General features: G+C 36.1%; 1 pseudogene; it reads left to right on the plus strand.

Annotated features, from left to right (window-relative positions):
• LOC125359851 lies at positions 1-955 on the plus strand (annotated as a pseudogene).
• The last annotated feature ends 5,293 nt before the right edge of the window (positions 956-6,248 follow it).

The following is a 6,248-nucleotide window of genomic DNA, read 5'->3' on the forward strand; positions in this document are numbered from 1 at the left end:
ATGGAGAAATGGAATCAAACTTCCAGCGATTTCATCCTGTTGGGGCTGTTGCCCTCAAAGCAAACGGGCCTCCTTATCATGAGCCTTTTCCTCATGTGATCTTTGTTGCTGTGTGTGGGAACTCGACAATGATTTGTTTCATATGTGTAGATAACCATCTCCGCACTCCCATGTATTTTCTCCTCAGCCAGCTTTCCCTCATGGATCTGATTACATCTCCACCACTGTCCCCAAGATGGTGTTCAATTTCCTCTCTGGCCAGAAGAGCATCTCCTTTGTGGGATGTGGAATGCAAATCTTCTTATTTGTGACCTTAGCAGCTTCTGAAGGCTTACTACTGGCCTCCATGGCCTATGACCGGTTTGTGGCCATCTGCCACCCCCTCCACTACCCCATCCGCATGAGTAAAAGGATTTGTGTGAAGATGATCACAGGATCTAGGATGCTGGGCTCCATCAACTCTTTGGAACACACAGTCTATGCCCTTTATATTCCATACTGCAGCTCTAGAGCCATTAAGCATTTCTTCTGCGATGTCCCTGCCATGTTACCTCTGGCCTGTGTGGACACCTGGGTGTGTGAGTACATGGTGTTTGTGAGCACAAGCCTGTTTCTCCTCTTTCCTTTCCTTGGAATCACTGCTTCCTATGGTCGGGTCCTTTTTGCTGTGTCCCATCCCATATGCGCTCAAAAGAGAGAAGGAAAAAGGCCTTTACCACCTGTTCAACACATTTAACCGTGGTGACCTTGTACTATGAACCTTTTGTCTACACTTATCTCTGTCCTAAGAATCTCCAATCCCCTTCAGCAGATAAGATTCTGGCTGTTTTCTACAGCATTCTCACTCCCATGCTCAACCCCATTATTTACAGCCTAAGGAATACGGAAGTCCTGGGGGGCCATGAAAAGGGTGCTTGGAATTTTCTCTTGCACTAGAAAATCAGTTCAGTTATAACTACTCATTATTTTTCTATTCTCTTTACACTCATTGAACTCCATATGGCATATTATCCAATCAAACGTACTAAAGACAGATAAGTAACCAATAATATTCTAATGACATGTTTAAAAGTACAATTAAATAATATATTGAATTACTAAATAATAAAATTACAATTAATTCAAATTATAAAAACCAATAATATTGACGTTACAATTAGTGGTATGTAATCAACCTATTATGTAAGGTTGCGCATAATAAGACTTTTGTGCATATTAATACGTTTTTATGTGCTATTTAATTCCAATGTAATGATATTTACTTTTGTAATATAGTGTGTTTTTAATATTTACATATCATTTCTGTATACTTGATATGAAATTAGCAGTGCTGTACTTAAATATTTTGCTTTCATTTTGCATTTCAAACCTCTAAATATAACATATTTAGAGCACAATTAATTTTCTGCTACAGTCATCTATGTCCACTATCCAAATGGTTTCATTTTCAGAAGCATCAGGGCACTAGGAATAGAGAAATTATAAGATGTTTTAACAAGTACACACACACACATGCACACATGCACACACACACACACACACACTTTACATCACATCACATTAACAGATGACATTTTCCCCAGAGTTACAATGAGTGTCCTGTAGTTCTGGCAACCCCCCCACTTGGTCCTGAAGGCAAACCTATGAGGTATCTTCATACCTGTAAGGAGTGAAATCCAAAATGTTTATAAGACATATTTCCTATTTTTATTTAAACATGCCACTACACAGTGACCAGGATATAATGCCAACCTAAATGCCCATGAAGAGAAGAATGCATGAATAATATTGGAGCATATACTCTATGGAATGCTATTATACCACTAGAAAGAATGAAATTCCTGCGTTTATGTTTTCATCATTAAACATGGAGAGAATTATGTTAAAAAGATTACCCCCACAAGCACTGCAAGTTACTGCTGGTATGTGAAATATGATGAGCTGATCTCATAAAATTAATAATAGAATCAAAGTAACTAGAATAATATAGTAGGGTGATGTGGGGCAGGAGAGGAAGTCAATATATAATGCTATATGGAGACAGAAAGAATTTAATTCTGATGCAGTGTGGCTCACTAGGATGAACATAGTTAACTGTAATGCACCATGTCTCAATCGAAACAATAGTATTTTGAACATGCTTAAATGAAAGCAAGTTAAAAATTATTATGTAATGGATTTGATTTCATCATTATACCATATCCATATATATATTAAAACATCATCAGATTGAAATGTCATATGCATATTTGTTATAAGTTAATTAAAATTTAAATATACAAATGACACAAAATATAGACTTGTGATATCGAAGATACACATGGTAGGAGGAGAAGCACTGAGCAAAATGGATATCCTAAACTCGAATTAAAGTATTTACTACACTGTTTTTTTCAGCATTTACATCATCATTGCAAGTGACAGGTGATATTCATCCTTGTCTAAGATTATGCTAATAGAGATTATTTGACAGGGCTTTTCAGATATCAATACCAGCACTAATATTAAATTTGGGCAATATAAGAAACATTCATATTCATTTATACATTTATATTTGTAATGTTTTTAAATAATATTGCAATACATTTAAAGGAAGTTTATAAGGTAAAACAAAGGTAAAACAGAGATTTGAACTTAGCTGTGATGAAGTTCTATTACCTTATATGGACTTAAAATCTTCACTATAACAGAGATTGGTTATATTACTCCACAATGCATGATTTCTTGTTGGATTCACAATAGCATCTATAGCTTCATAGGAAATTGTTTTAAATGTTCATTCAATATTCTACCCAGTCCAGTATTTAAATGTCAAGATATTTCTAGATTTTTAACCTCTAGACCTTTCATTTGCTTATCATCTGAAACACTGGGCCCATTTCCTAGTTCTAGAAACTTCTTATGCTATCTCTTATTTTACTTTCCATTGTACCTGCTTATGAAGTTTGCAAAATTCCATTCCATGTTCTTACATCACAGCTGTCACCTCTTGTTATACACCAGTGGATATCAACAGTTACTGAAACATAGATATGTCTACATAGGTCTGTGCCTATTTGCAAATTAAATGTTATAAAAATAATAGCTAGGATAGTAATATAAGTGGATATTTAGTAACTATAATTTTTAATCTGTTTATGAATAGTTTTTCTTTACCATAACACTATGGTACAGATATTTATTCCACTTTGAGGGAACAATTTGATATTTGAAAGAAAAAAACAAAAACAAAATGGTAATAAAAGGATCATGCCTGTCATCCTAGCTACTCCAGATGCTGAGATCTGAGAAGGAAGGAAGTCCAACCTGGGTAAATAAATCCATGAGATATCCATGGTGACATTTTCCTATCATTTCCTTTCCAATTCTACTTTCTTTTAAAAAGTCTTTATTGAAAAGGTGATGGAAAGGTGGGTTCAGTTAAATAAGTAAGGTAATGAGTATATTTGTTTTAAAACACTGTTATCCCATTCCTCATTCTTATGTTCACTCCTCAATACTTCTCTCTTCAAAACCAAGATATAAAGTTCATTTCCAACCTAGTGTCAAGTAAGTATCTTGTATTAGTTCAATATTTGTCCTTCTGTTTCTGTGATTTCCTTTCCCTTCCACAGATAAAATAAACCTATATAGAGAAAAAGGGTACAGAGAACTGAAACAGAAAGAAAAAGAAAATACTTAAATATAGGACATTACAAGAACCTCTTGTTTCCAATTCTTGCAGTGCATGTTGATACACTTCATTATATATGGCCATATGCACTTAGCAGTTTTGTTATTGAGATCCCCTTTTAAGAATATCATAAACCTATTCCAGTTATTACAAATGAGGGAAACCATGTAACCTAGTTTTCTTTGGGTCTGGCTTACAATTTGTCCAGGCATTTCCATTTCCTCCTGAATGGGGAAAAGTTATTCTTTCTGATGGAAGCACAGAACTCCATTGTGTACCACATCATCTTGATCAATTCATATACTGAGGGGTATCTGGGTTGGTTCCATATTTTATTTTACCATGGTAAATAAGGCTTAAATGCACATGGTTGTGCTGTTATATTTAGTATGGCCTTGTTTGTGGTCATTTGGGTAAATGCCCAGGAGTGGGATTGCAGGATCACAGGGGAGCTCTATGTACAGTTTTCTTTTTTTTTTTGGCCAGTCCTGGGCCTTGGACTCTGGGCCTGAGCACTGTCCCTGGCTTCTTTTTTGCTCAAGGCTAGTACTCTGCCACTTGAGCCACAGTGCCCCCTCTGGCCGTTTTCTGTATATGTGGTGCTGGGGAATTGAACCCAGGGCCTCATGTACACGAGGCAAGCACTCTTGCCACTAGGCCATATTCCCAGCCCCTCTATGTACAGTTTTCTGAGGAACCTCCATACTGCTTTCCAGAGTGTTTGAACAAGTTTGTACTCCCATCAACAGTGTAGGAGGATTAATGGGGTGAAAATGGTAATGTTGCCAAAGGCTATCTACAAATTTAATGCAATATCCATCAAATCTCATATCATTCGTTATGAAATAGAATAAGCAATTCAAAAATTCATATGGAAAAATGAAAGACCCCCAAATAGCACAAACAATGCTTAGCAGGAAGAACAATGATAGAGGAATATTAATACCAAACTTCAAACTGTACCACAATGCTATAGTAATTAAAAAAACAGTGTGGTACTATTTCAAGAACAGGCCTGAGGACAAGTGGAATAGAACTGAAGACCCAGAAATGAATTGGAATAGTTATAGTCACCTTATTTTGTTAAAGGAGACAAAAAAGGATGGAAAAAACACAGCCTCTTCAAAAAATGATGCCAGTAGAATCAGTTAAACAAGTGTGGAAAACTGAAATTAGATCCTTATATAATTTTCTGCACCAGAATCAATTCCAAATGGATCAAAGACCTCAAGGTAAAATCAGACACCCTGAATATATCACAGGAAAGAACAGGGCAAACATTAGGGCTACTTGGCATAGCTCAAAACTTCCTTAATAAAGACCCATAAACACAACAAATCAAAGAAAGTTTGGATAGATTGGATTGCATTAAACTACAGAGTCTAAAGGGCAAAAGACATAGCTTGCAAAATAAATAGAAAGCCCACAGATTGGGTGAAGATATTCACTAGCCATACAACAATGGCCTCATATCTAAAATAAAATTAAATCAAAAAATTAAATCCCCCAAAAATAAGTCCCCAAAGAAACTACCACCCCATTAACAAGTGGAATAAAGACTTAAAGAGAGACTTCTCTGAAGAGGAAATAAGAATAGCCAATAGTTACATGATAAAATGCTTGACATCTCCGGCCACAAAAGAGATACAAATCAAAACCACATTGAGGGCTGGGGATATAGCCTAGTGGCAAGAGTGCCTGCCTCGGATACACGAGGCCCTAGGTTCGATTCCCCAGCACCACATATACAGAAAACGGCCAGAAGCGGCGCTGTGGCTCAAGTGGCAGAGTGCTAGCCTTGAGTGGGAAGAAGCCAGGGACAGTGCTCAGGCCCTGAGTCCAAGGCCCAGGACTGGCCAAAAAAAAAAAAAAAAAAAAAGTTAAAAAAAAAAAAAAAACACATTGAGATTCCACATTATCCCAGTTAGAATGGCCATTATAAAGAAATCTATTAACAGATGCTGGTGGGGGTGTGGCCCAAAGGGAAGGCTACTCCAATTTTACTTTCTATTACCAGGAACATCTCACTAAAATCACCACAAAGGAACACAGGAATGGGTGTTTATGACATCAAGGATGAAGTTGACAATGATATGAGGTTTCCAAATTTTTCTCAGCATAGGAAAATATACAATGGGCTACACAGATTAGAAGGATAAATAATAGTTGAAGATGCATATTTTCCTAGTTTATACTAGAATACATGTCATCAGACACCATTTCTACATATGTCAGGTCTTTTATTATACTTTGTAGGCTAGACTGTCCTCTGTTACTTGAACCAGAAGCCATGTTTCAGAACAAACAGAAGATATCCAAACAATATTACTGTTCTTCACGTTTTATTAGGCAAACCAGACATGATTTGCATAGCAATAATTTTTTTGGATTTGTTCCACCACTCGGTTTGTTCAGGTTTATAGTCTGTTGTTAGCTTGTCAAGGAGACTATGCAAACTATTTAAAAATGCCATTGCCTTCCCTTCCTAACAGCATTGATTTTCCAGAATCCATTAATTACTAATACATTTATTAATATACTTAGTTTTATATTTTCATTATAACATTTATTTTGA

The sequence above is a fragment of the Perognathus longimembris genome, chromosome 11 (genome assembly GCF_023159225.1).
Source record: "Perognathus longimembris pacificus isolate PPM17 chromosome 11, ASM2315922v1, whole genome shotgun sequence".
Classification (NCBI taxonomy): domain Eukaryota; kingdom Metazoa; phylum Chordata; class Mammalia; order Rodentia; family Heteromyidae; genus Perognathus; species Perognathus longimembris.